Source organism: Antechinus flavipes, chromosome 2, assembly GCF_016432865.1.
Source record: "Antechinus flavipes isolate AdamAnt ecotype Samford, QLD, Australia chromosome 2, AdamAnt_v2, whole genome shotgun sequence".
In the NCBI taxonomy this organism is placed as follows: Eukaryota; Metazoa; Chordata; class Mammalia; order Dasyuromorphia; family Dasyuridae; genus Antechinus; species Antechinus flavipes.
This window is the reverse complement of record NC_067399.1, coordinates 136771412-136785254: the sequence shown is the minus strand read 5'-3', so window position 1 is coordinate 136785254 and position 13843 is coordinate 136771412. Positions and strand designations below refer to the sequence as shown.

Below are 13843 nucleotides of genomic sequence, written 5' to 3'. Positions count from 1 at the left end.
CTGCAAATAAAAAATTGGATTAACAGAAAATATTTAAAGCTCAAAGTAAATAGGAAAATTGAATCTCTACAGCACTGTAGCAACTCAACATAAAAATGTTTTATTAAAAAAGTCAATTAAGTAAACATATACATGAGCCTACATACAGTATTTTTCAAAAAATCAACTTGAAGTGTTAAGAGTTTATATGATGAATTTTATCAAAGCAACCAAAATAAGAGGTAAACAGTGGCAGAGTAACATTTTTAAATAAACAAAATCAGTTCTTATAAAAAGAAGTACACTAAACTGGAATGTGATAGGATACACATAGCACAATAATGTTTAAATATATTTAAAAGCAATTAAAATGTTCTTTTTTAATAAGAAAACATTACAAATAAGGGAGAGGGGGGAAAATTAAACAAATTAAATTAGTCTCGATACCTCAAACAATGTCATTTTATAATAATTCAGACATCAATAATGTCATTATTTTATACTTTTAAAATTCAATTTTAGCAAACACCTAAAGTCTATTAAACATGTATGCAAAAATCCTCACATATACTATAGCTTCAACTGTGCTTTGGTCAATTCATATATTTTTCTGTACAGAGTAATGTACAGCAATCTTTCTCAATAAAAATTATATTCATATTGAAAGTTTTATGTATAAGACTGCTTGCCATCTAGGGGAGAAGGTGGAAGGAGGGAAGGGAAAAGTCGGAACAGAAGTGAGTGCAAGGGATAATGTTGTAAAAAAAAATTACCCAGGCATATGTTCTGTCAATAAAAAGTTACAATTAAAAAAAAAAAGTTTTAGGTATCTCATTATTAGAATCAAGATCACTAAGACACATATAAATGTAAAAGTCTTGACTTTTAAGTTAAAAATTTTGTTCTATTCCTTGCTATAGGCCTTACTACCTATATATGGATAAGACACTTAACCTTTTTAAGCCTATGCTTACATGTATAAAATGGGGATCATGTCATCTTATTTAGAATTAGAATTCTAAATTCTACTATAAATTCTAGAATTCTATTAGAATCTAGAATTCTAGAATACTTATTTAGAATTACAAATCACAATGCAATACACTGAAGGTTCAGTGAAACCAAGGAAATCAACCAGTCCATATCTATCTATCTATCTATCTATCGTTCTAATTAACAGAGAAGTTAATTAATGAAATGGCATATGTCAAGTGCTTTATATGGTAAACTGCTATAGAAATTACAAATTATTATTATTATTCAGTGCATAAATAGACAAGCTAACAAATTAATATTGCAGATATGGAAAAGGATAAGGATATCCAAAAGGAAATAATGCTAGGGCTCAAATTGGCAGAGAGAAGTCTGATCTCTCCTTTGTCCTCAGAAACAATGCTAAAAAAGCTTCTAAAGGGATTCTAGAACGACAGAACCTACAAAAAAGACAGAATATGGCAATTTTCTAGCTTAAGTTAAGAGGGATTTCAGAAATAGTCTGTTTCAGTTGGATAAAAGTTTAGACCCAGCACAGGCATAGTGCTGTGTCTCTTAGCTACAAAATAGATCAGCATCTGAGACGCCTTGGTCCTGGCTCAGTAGGCCAGCTGTGAAACTTCCAGCCTCAGCACAGAGGGCAAATTGCAAACCCCAGAATTGTGGCACAACAGACTGAATTAAGCCAATCCAGTCAACTAGCACCTCTAACTCCAAAGAAGAAAGTCAGTGATGAGTGATTTTGCAGCAAAAGATATCTGGAACAGAGTCCTAAGAACAGGACTTAGATAAAAAACAAAAATGACTCCTAACCAAAGAAAGCGACTATGACAACAGGAAAGATCAGAAAACAAACTAAGCTCAAAAGGTTTGTTTTGAAAGAACTCAAAAAAAGATTTAAAATACTAAATTAAGAGAATTAAAAGAAAAATAGGAAATGAAAGCTATGCAAGAGAATTATGGGGGGAAAAGAAAACAGTTTAGAAAAGGAAGCACAAAAATCAATCTCTTTAAAAGGAGAATAGCAAATAGTAAAATAGAAAAAAAGATAAAAAGCTAACTGGAAAAAATTCATTAAAAATTGGAACTGAAAAAATAGAAGAAAATGTGAAATACCTCATTGGAAAAACAATTGATCCAGAAAACAGATGCAGGAGAAATAATTTAAGAATTATTGAACTACCTGAAAGCCATGACCCCAAAAAAGACCTGAATAACATTTTTCAAGAAACCATGAAGGAAAACTGTCTGATACCTTAGAATCACAGAGCAAAACAGTTATTGAAAAAATCTACTGTTCAGCTTCTGAAAAGAGATCCCCAAATGAAAACTCCAAGATCAAGAAGCAATAGTCAGGATTACTTTAGTAACAGGGTTCACATTTAAGGATCATATTCCAAAAAGCAAAAGAGCTTAGATTACAGTCAAGAATCAACTATCCAGCAAAACTGAGCATAATCTTTTAGGGGAAAAGATGGACATTTAAAGAAACAGGGGACTTTCAATCATTTCTAATGAAAAGCAGAAAATTTGATCTTCAAATGCAAGACTCGAGAGAAATAAAGTTTAACAAGAAATGTTTAAAAAGTTATTTTAAGATTAAACTGTTTATATCCCTAGATTATACTTATAACTCTTGAATACTGTATCATTCTTAAGGTAGTTAGAAGGAGATACATAGAGAGAGAGTATGGATATAAGTTGACTTTGATGGAACCATATAAAAAAGAAATTGAGTGGAAAAGGGATTGTACTGGGAATACACAAGTTACTTTGAGAACCTTTTCTGTTTTGCTTTTGTATGCCTGGTTTAAACACAATGCCTTGTATAAATTAGGTCCCTAATAAACATTTACTGGATTTATAAAAGGTATGCAAACAATTATTGTAGGGGAAAAAAAGATAAAAATATTTTTTAAATCAATTTCTTTACTGAAGAACTACGAGTTATCAGACACCAACACCATATTGGTTATAAGATACTTTTAAAAAGCCCCAATTCTAAACTAAGAACAACATATACTAAGAGAACCAGCAATAATACATCAGAATTTGTAATACTCAACTGGAAATAATTCACTTTTATTTTCTGGTGACTTGTTTTCAGTAACAATATTATTAAAATAGACTACTATGCCCAAAATTACTATGAGATTTTCCTTTAATATGTGCTACATACTGGGGACAAATCTTTTTCTTAATAAAACCTATCTTCTAAACTGGAAGTTACATTAAGAAACGTGGATTATTTTAAATCTTTCTGGAATATTATTAAGGAATAGACATTTAAAGTGTAATTACAAAGTGCTATATGTAGCCAATGATCACCTGGCAAAAAAGTCTAGTCCTAGGAAATTACCACGTTAATTGAAACTGATCATTTTGCTTCAATTATTGGCATTTTCAGGTGTAAAATACCTGTGTAACAATCACAAGATACTTAAATATTTGAGAATAATTTAACATTGCCTTTTCTCTTAAATCCAAAAAAATCCCATCCAACTCAATAGTCTATCTTGATTAGCTCATTTTATCCCTAGTAAGCCTATGCAGAAACTCCTTTGCCATCAAGAAATGACACAACTCACAGTTAACTGGAAATATTTTTAAAATATTTTCTACATTTTCAGAACATTTTCATACAAAAGAACAAGTACTACTATGACAGAACTTAGATATTATTTGATTCTCTTCATATTTTGGGCCCTACTTCTAGTTGTACAATAACTAATTAACAGGTTTCTATGTTCAGAATGTTGTTGGTGTGAACCTATACCAGTGCTTAAGAAAATCTTTCCATTTAAAGTTATTCTAGAAACAGTAAAAAGAAGTAGTATTTAGAAGAGAAACAAAAAGATGCTTGTGTAGACTTTCCAAGAAAATTTTACATCCACAAAGATACATCTTGTTTTAAAAATTAGCGGTTTTTTCTTACCACAGATAACAGCTATTTTAACTTTTAGGCAGAACATTGATTTCAATACACAATGCATCGTAGTGCACAACTTGGAATAATTTAGAGATACTACTAACTGCAGTCTCCCATAGATCACTCAAAGTCCTGATTCCTAATTTAAATGCTGAACTGTTATTCAAATCCTGGGTTCTATGTATACAACATGTACAGAGAAGTTCATTACCAGAGCATGATTCTATGTTGTATATCCTGTTTTTCCAGACAGTAGGATTAAAAAAAAAAAATCTTTGAAATAAAAAACAGGAACAAAACCAAACCCAACAGTGGCCTATCCTGACTTAAGTTTATCATAACATTCAGATTATGATTTGTTTTTAAAGAAAGTTATATAAAATATAGTATACAAAGACAAAATAATGAAATGGAAATGACAGAACTGGAAATCAGAAAAATCCTTAAATCCAGCATTAAATCATATTCCAGCTACATGGTCTTTGATAAACTTACTCTCACCCTCTATAGCACCTACTTCATGAATAAAATGAACATAATAATGTATATTTTACCTATGATAAATTTTTATGAAGATGAAATAAAAAACACATATGAAAGTAATTTGAAAAGCACTAAACAAATCAAGTATTAAATATAATTTGAATATTCCTTTGAGGATGAAGCATTTTGCAACTGTGATAACATCTGGGTTGCAACTGTATTATGCAGAAGTCCCAGTTGATGTTATTTCCAATTGATATAAATAATCCATAAAAGTTGTTTTTGTAAAATCTGCTTCAAGTTATCTAATCACAATATTCTTATGACCAGATTTTTCATTTACTATAAGATAATAGATTTAGAGCTGTAAGAGGTTCAATTCTGGTTCAATCTCTTCACTTAAGAAGAGAGGCTGAGATTCAGAGACATTAAGTAATGTTCCCTAAGTCATGAAGAGTCTAGATTCAAAACCATTTCCACTTCCTCCAAATCTAGCCCTCCCTCCATTGCACCATTCTCCTCTCAGAAGAAACAATGTGATATACATTTCCAGACACTGGACAAAATCAGGACATGCTTGTTTAAATCCTGCTTTAGATCCTTAACTAGCTTTATGACCCTGGGCAAGACATATTATAAAATACGTATAATAGCTTCCTGCCTAGCATACTTATTTGAATGTAACTTCAACTACAGTTTCTCATCCTGTTTAAATAAGAAAACAATCATAAATTCAAGGTATATAAATTTTAGGACATAACTAAAATACAAAAAACAACCCCCCGCCAAACAAAAACAAAAACACACACAACCACCAAGAACACAGCTGAACATATGTTTCTCAAAGTTCTGGAGGAAAAAACTCACACACAATTTATACAAAATAAAGAAAAACTAGCATTGATATAGTACATTAATATTTGAAGGCATTTTATATATTATCTGAATTTCTGATGGCTATTTTAGATCACCTTGCAATTAATTTCTAATTTATTAAAATTAGACTACAAATGGAATAATATAGAAAATCAGATGCTATTTCTATAATCTATATGTGAAATATCCAATCATATTTACTCTTGATTACACCATATTGAGAAACTAAAGGTAGAGCTTAAGATCAATGGTACAATGAAGGGACAACTAGATTTGGAAAAAACTTAGGTTAGAGGTTAGGTTGTCTACTTACCAGCTGTGTGACCTTAGGGAGATCATTTAAAACCTCTCCAAGGAAAGCCTCAAATTATTCAACTGTAAAAAAAGGATAATACCTATCTACTCTGAGTTGTTATGAGACAAAAATAAGCAGTTGAGTAGCACAATGAATGATGCCCAGGACCTAGAGTCAGGAAGCCCTGAGTTCACATTGGGTCTCAGATACTATTTGTTCTGGAAATATTACTTCACCTATGTTGGCTTTAATGTCTTGATATGTGGAATAACAACTATTATTATTATGTCCAATAGACATTTGGAGATGTATGACTATAGCTCAGCTAAGACTAGGTATAGATTGTAGACATGGTAATCATTTGCAGAGAGATAACTGAACCCATGGGAACCAAGGAGGGGGAGAGAGGGGAGGAGGGGGAAGAGAAGGGAAGAGGATCCAAAACAGAATATGGAATGCCCCCGGTTTTTGGTTATGACATGGATGAAAAATCAATAAAGGAGAGCTTGAAGGAATTTTGGGACAGGCAGGAGAATTAAGAGAGAGCAATCACATAAAATTACAGAAAGGAGAGAGTAATCCAGGAAAGGTGATTGTGTCAAAAAATGGTCATTAGATTTGGTAATTAAGATAACTTTGAATAGGATAATTTCAGTTAAATGATGAAGTCAGAAACCAGATGCTAAAGAATTTAGAGGAGAGTAAGAAGAGAAAAAGCAAAAAACAATGTGTAGATAATTTTATTAAGAAGTTTTGTCACAAAGGAGAGAAGAGATACAAAAAGTCAGCTAGAAGGAAGGATAAAAAGAGGTGTTATTTTATTTTTTCTTTTTCAGGATGGTGAATGTTTGTAGATCGCAGGGAAGAAGTCAACTGATAGGGAGAAACTAAAGGTAAGAGACCAGTGGTGTGGACAGTACAGGCAATTTACTGGTGAAGATAGGAGATATTAGAGAATGAAAGAGTAAAGGAAATAAGCATTTATAAATGGACGCAAAAGTATAGCATACTGAAGTGTTGGCCTTAGAAACTTGACTTGTTGGTCAATCCAAGACTAGAGTGGAAGAGAAAATAAGTGGAGGAAGTTATCTGAGAAGGGGCTTGAACCAAGAAATGTAAATTTGATCGCTGAAATGTTGCAAGGTATCTTGGAGTTTATGGGCTAGGACCATGCCTTAAATCCAAATCACACTGGATAATGGTTGGGGCTCAGATTAGCTCAAGGTGTATATAAATAGCAGTCATTTCTATTTTGAGGGTCTTCCTCTCACAGACTGATTTTTTTAAATTTATAGCAAAGGCACAAAATGAGAAGCACTAAATGAATAAAAAGGGAAAAAAAACACCACCCTTATTTATAGCAAAATGTTATAAACAGAAGCTGCTCACTTAACCTTGGTAAAGAATTCAACTCTGGTATCTAAAATAAAAGAAAGAATTTTTTTTTAATTGTGAAATTCTGTTCCCTCCCAGCCCAGCCCCAGTAAATTGCCAAACTTGGCCAGCACTTTCTCCCCCTTAGAGTAATTCATTTATTCTTCACTGCTCTATGAACTATCAAATCATTTTGGTTATGAAGGCAAATCAGATGTTTTATTCCACACTCAAAAACATGAAGACCTTGGTAAGATGAAACACAAACCACTTTAACTGCTGCTCAAGCTGACAAATTGATATGATCAAATGACATAGCCTATCTGCAACTCTACTTGATCAATGCTCAAGTTCCCTACCATTCTAATTCAGAGAGATAACACGAGTCAGCTGCAGGGCACCTGGAAAGATCTGGTAGTTCTAAGGGAGCAAATGAACATGTTAGAAAGGCTCAGGATATCCTTATGGTATATTGGCAGATAAAATGGCAAGATCTGAAGGTTCTAAGGCCAAGTGGTCCACTATGTTACCAAAGGCATCACAGTTGATGACTGCTCAACCAATGGTCTGAATGTCCATATTCCACAGAAGGCTGGAAAATGGAAACCTAAGTCACCCACAATCTGGAAAGAGAGAAGGTATAAGGTTTGGAGTTTGAGTAGGTACTCTGAATCCCCTTCTATATAGATGTGAAAGATTAACATTTAGCCAAAAGAGCAAGATGAAGCTGGGGGGGGAAGGAGAGAATGAATTTTTGTAGTGTCTCCTTTTGTTGGGTCCTAGAATCTGGCCAGAAAACAATCTGGGAATAAGGGAATGGAAAAAGAAATGGGGATGGGATGAGGCACACTGCATGTGTGCCTGCAAGAATATTTCGGGTAATAATGAGTTAGACTTATCAACAATTGAGGTTTAAATGTTATACAGAAAAGCTTAAAATCTCACACAATTCATCTACAGAGAAAGATCATATTAGAGTCTATCATTAACTGAAGAAGTACAACCTTTAAAAAGTCTATAGATATATGTGCAGATCTTTATAAGATATGTAATTATTATTACATGTCCTAGACTTAAAACAAGACAAGCAGATTAAATTAACTGTCTATACTTCAAGGAAACACTCTATAACCAGTCTGGTGCCCCTATTCTTATTTCAAGCTTCTAAATACTCAATATTACTATTACTGCAAATGTCTTTGAGAAAGAAAAAGAGGGAAAGGGAGAAAGGGAAAGAGAAGGAAAGGACAGAGGAAGCAAATAAGCAAGGGAGTAGGAAGCAAATAAGCAAGGGAGTAGGAAGCAAAGAAAGGAGAGAGAAAAGAAAAAATTGGGGGAGGGAAAAAGGAAGAGAAGAAATAGAGGAGGAAGGATGGGAAGTAAGCAAGAAAGAAGGAAAAGAGGAGGGAGGAAGTCTAGGACCTAGAAGGACCTTAAAACTGATTCCACAATCTTCTTTTAGGGAGCATTTGTGGGGCTCAGCCTAAAGCAGTTCAAACTAGAACTTACAGGATCTAAAAAGAACTAAGTTGATGTAAGTGAAGCAAACTGAGTAAATTCATAGCAACTAAACCACAGGAAAGTCCAGGTATATCACTACTTCTTTAAAGTTGTAGACATGAAAAAGTTAAGCCATGGCAAGCAAGGATACCTATTATATGGTCTATAACAATGTTTCTCTCAAAATACTTTAGTACATTTCAAAGTCTTAAAAGTAAAAAATAAATCGCCTCCAAAATAAGTTCAGTGACACATTACAATGACATTGGATAAATTCTGAGCCCTTGATATAGACATATCAATATACATGAAATATGTATATATTCGTTCAAATTAAAAATTTTAAGAGACAGTTGTAAATGTGCATGTATGTATCTAGGACACATACAAAATAAACACATGGTTATTTTGAAAGGAAAAAGAAAGAGTAATGAATTAGCAAAGGTTTCATGTAAAAGGTAGTATTTAAGGTGTTATCTAAAAGGAAAGTGGGACACTAAAGAATGGATGTGAGGACTGTGGTATATTCTAGACACAAGGAAAAGTTGGGGCAAAGGCTTAAAGAAGGAATGTTGCATGAGAGGAGCAATAGAAAACCAATTTGGTTACACTGTGGAATTCACTGAATTGGGCAACATCAAAGTCAGACATTTATCGTAGGAAATGCATTCAGCAGTCAGTAGGAACTAATAAGACATAGAACCCAGACAAAATATAAACTGAGTCAGACACATGTGATGATCCTTATTTAATTTTGTTGTTTTCAATTTCAAAATTCAAAATTCACCTTTAAAAAGTCACCCTCAAATTTGACTGCTAACAAAAGCCCTATTTAATAGAGACCACATAACCTACAACCATCATCCATGCCTATCTATCCCTGGTCTTGGGTATCCTCCTAACTTGTATCCTGATTCTTTTATGTGCAGCCAAGGTTGAAACTCAGGCCCTGCCACTTATGCCTTGAAGACCAAGAGGAAATCATTTCACTTTACTGTGCTTCAATACCTTTATCAGTAAAACATGGGGGGATTAAACAGGATTACCCCTATAAAATTATTTCTAGTTCCAAATTTAGAATCCTCATCTCTTTCTTGAACTCAAGTCCCAAATCAATAGTGAAGCTCTGAGAATTTCTATCTTGATTGTCCAAAAACACCTCAAACTCACGTACAAAAACAGACTAATGGACCTCACAAAAAGGTGCACAACAATTAAAGCAGATACGTAAGGAGGGAAAAGAACAAAACAAGAAGAGGTAGCAAATTAGTTGGCTTCCATTCCAATTCCCTGACTTTTTCCCCTACCTATTTCTTCTGCTTGCCTCCTTTTTTCTTTTTTTTCCCTGGTCGTCTTCCTGTTCTATTTTTTCATCTTGTACCTCTATATTTCTTCTACCTGAGATACTTCTGGGGTCTCAATGAAATTTCTTACATTTTAAAATTTTAATCTTGATTCAAAAGAACTCATTTCCTTCCCCTCAAAATTTGCCCCCTTTTTCCCAAACTTGTCTTTAGCTGTTAATAATAAGTCAATATTCTTATGGCACTTACCATGTATACTAGATACCATAAACACTTTACAATGATCTCTCACTGCCCCCATAATCAGTTTTCCAAATATCATCCACTTTCCTTCCACTATGTTTTTTTGCATCTGCTCCCTTTTCTCTATCTACACTACCAACACCCTTGTGTAATAAGAGTATTGTCACTTCTTGTTTGGATTGTCATAAAAGTCTTTTAATTATCCTGGGTTCTCTACTTTTGGGCGATTTCTTTGTTTCCTATTGTGTTCAATTTATCTCTGTGCAGTTTCTAGTCTTTTCTCTCCACTCTGTCCTCTTAACAGATGTCAAAATAATCTTCCGAAAGCACAGGTCTGACCCTATCACTAGTGAAATAAAGTTTTAGAGATTCCAGTATTTACTCCTCATCACTTATTTCATGTCATTCAATTGCTAAGCCCCAAATAGACATTTCCTCTCCTGCTGCTTGCAGCTTTGGAGACACTGTCCATCTATCTAGAAAGCACTCCCATTTCATTTCTGATACTGCCTTCCTTTAACCTTCACCAGGCCTTTCTTGACCATTACTCCCTACTTCCCACAGAGGTACTTTTCTTCTCTATAAATTATCATGTATTTACTTATTCGGTAGATGTTATTCTTTCCCATAAGGTCTTTGAGGGAACTGAATAATTTTTATTTTGCCACTATATCCCTAACACATAGTATAGTGTCTAGCTCATGGTAAGGATTTGATGAAGTGCTTGTTGAATTAAAAAAATCAAATTGAAATAAATTCATGTAAAATGCTCTAAAATTTTACTAAGGATGCAAATTAAAACTGAGATTTGAATAATACAAAATAATATTAATAATCCATTGATAAGGGGAGCCCCAAAACTCTCTCACTGACTTTGGGGGGAAAGCTTGAGAAAGTCTCTCAGAGAAGCTCTCCCCTGAGAGAATCAAGATAAATGGTTTCATTCTGTTATATGGGTGGGACTAGTTGAGTCCAGGACCACTTCTACTCAGCCCAACCTGAGGATGGAGATTTCGATCCAACTCTATTGAGTTGGAAGTTTGTCCAGGGATACTCATTCAATTCCAAGATTCTTATTCTGATTCCAGATTCTGATTCTAATTCAAACTGCTCCAGCCCCCACCAAGAGTTGCCCATAAATCAAGCTTTCCTTCAGCTCAATCCTTTGCAGAGGACCTAACATGGCACGCCAAAGAACCTCTCTCTCTTTGGCATAGCTGCAACTCCCTGCCCACTGAAAAAACATTCTCTTTTCAGCGTTACTCCTTCTTTATCTCTCTCAACTATTTCTCTAACAGCACTTTATTCACCTCTCTGTCAGGATTTCTCTGTTAGATCTTTACTTACTGTCATGAAGGAAGTTAGCCTGCAAAAGCTGACTTCTCAGTTCTAATAATAAACTTCTTTTGCCAGTTTAACTTTTCGGGTCATTTACAAAGGACCTGCACCGACCAGAAGGGAGTTCCCATAACTCCCTCCTACCCTGTGCCAAACCTCATTACCATTATTAATTAGGATCCAGGTTTTTTATTTTCTCATTCAGGGACTAGTCCCTGTAAGTTAGTCAGCCAGTATCTGAAGGGTATGATTGATAGAAAAGATTGCCCTTATCACTGGGATATATGCTCCCATGTCCTTGGATCCAATTAGGAGATCTTACTTCTGTTTCTATTTAAAGTGTAAACATAATTAAATTGCTCAAAGCAATGAACTCATGCCCCTGTAACCATGCCACTGGAGTTTAGGCTCATGAAGGAGAAAGGAGAAAACCAAGTGGTCTGGACTGAGATGGATTCTTTTGTCCAGACTGCTGGAGATAGCTGAATCTCATCATCAGCCTATATTCTCAATAGGAAGAGCTGAAGACTTTTAGCCCACACTCCTGTTAACTGTTCACCAATTAGGGTTGATTTTCACCTGTCAGAGACAGATGCTTTTCTAAAAGCAGTCTCTTCATGTTTTTGATTACTGAGAAAAACCACTAACTATAAATTTATTATTTGTTACCCTGATTAATACATTGCTTATTAATTACCCACGAAGTCTATCTCTCAGACTTTTCATTCATCTCAGGTTTCACCTCATACCCGTCAGTGTTACAAATGTAACTTATTAATAAAGGAAGGTTATCATTAATAGGGAGGTTGAGAGACAAATGGGAAACAAATGCATTACTGGTGGAACTGACGACGGATCCAGGATTCTGTAAAGAATTTGGAATTATGCCTCAAAAGTTACTATTAAATTGTACAGAGCCTATGACTAAGTGATCAAAGAGGAAAGCATCATTAAGTATAAAATGTCTAAAGCAGTCCACTTTCTTATAATAGTGATGTAAATAGCAATGATTTTGCGGTCCCCTTATTTTAAGGAGGACTTCTGTTCTAACAAGTCAGTAACCCTAAATCTTTTGGTTTTGCAATCTGCCTCAGGGACTTCCCACACTCCCAATCTAAGTATAACAAACCATCTGATTCTGAATAGACCACTCCTCAATTCATTGCTGACTGAGCAGATAGCTCTGGCCAACAGACTAGTCTCACAGACCAAACTCCTAAAACAATAGGGATAATATCTCAGTGCCTTGAAGCCAGGAGGATTTGAGCCTCAAACACTTAATACTTCCTAGTTGTGTGACCCTGAGCAAATCGCTTAATCCCAATTGCCTCAACAAAAACAAACAAAAATTGGGATAATCTATAGGTCAGTGAGAACCAAATTTGGAGACCACTCCCTGACCCTGAGCCCTATCTCTGGGCCACAGAATTAGCATGTCAATGATAAAAAGCTGGACAAAGGTGCCCTCTCTCTTATGAGACACCTTAGGAAACCAGTCTGTGACTCCAAACTTTTGGGATCCCCTTCTCAACCCCCCTCCACCATTAAAACTGGAAATTCAGTCTTACATATCATTGTAATACAGTGAAGGAAAGAAAAGAAAAACAATGATCCAGGTGCCCGCACTGTGACTCCATCCTTGTCCAAAACTACCCTGGAGTAGAATTACATTAACTCTGTTCTGGCCTATGCTCTCAGCAGAAGTCCCTATCTATCAAAAAATGGTCCTATTCCCTTCTTTGATAGGAACTGAGCCATGATCCAAGTCTGTAAATACTAAGTTAACTCCTCTCTCTCTGAAGTAAAGACAACAGCTGTAAAATGTTAGACTAACTGCTTTCTCAGCTTCTGTATCCTGCTAAAGATCCTTTAAAGTTGCCTGACTCAGTTGATCAGGATCAAATGATTTTTGAACATGAGTTCAATTCGGTTGACTAGTCTAAACTCTCCATACTTATAAAATCAAAAACTAATCCGTCTTGTCTCAGTTTCCCTGGCATTACAACAACAGCAGAGAACTAGAAAGAAAAGATAACTTATCTCAAGTGTTTGCTGGGATAATTCCCCTTCTATTTGAGTATTGCCCCTTGTCTCACTGTCTCTTGCCCTCAACATTCTTATCTTGTCCACTCACCCTATGTTCTTGACCCCCCCCTCCCCCTACCTTTATCCTGCTGGACTAAGTTATGAGCCTCTCTTGGAATTATGGCTTGTCCATTCACCCAGTGTTCTCTGGCCCATGCCTTTGTTTCCCCGACAGCCAAAACCCTATAAAGGTTTCTTGCATTAGTTGCTCGCTGCTGAATGATCTGAGACAAGAATCCCATGCAGCCAGCTAGTCTAAATTTTTCACAATTAAAATATTAAAAACTAATCTCTGTCTTGCCACAGTTTCTCCAACATTACAAGATTTTCATCAATTGAGAAATGTTTGAACAAATCATGGTAAAGGAATATAATGGAATAAGATTCTACCCTAAGAAATAACAAAAGGAACAATTTCAAAGAAGCCTAGGAAAGCTTATATGA

The 13843-nt window shown here is 34.8% G+C and overlaps 1 protein-coding gene across 1 annotated transcript in view; it reads right to left on the bottom strand.

Annotated features, from left to right (window-relative positions):
* Nucleotides 1-13843, bottom strand: part of HOOK3 (hook microtubule tethering protein 3) — a 94875-nt gene that overhangs the window by 69006 nt on the left and 12026 nt on the right. The gene's annotated exons all lie outside the window — the stretch shown is intronic.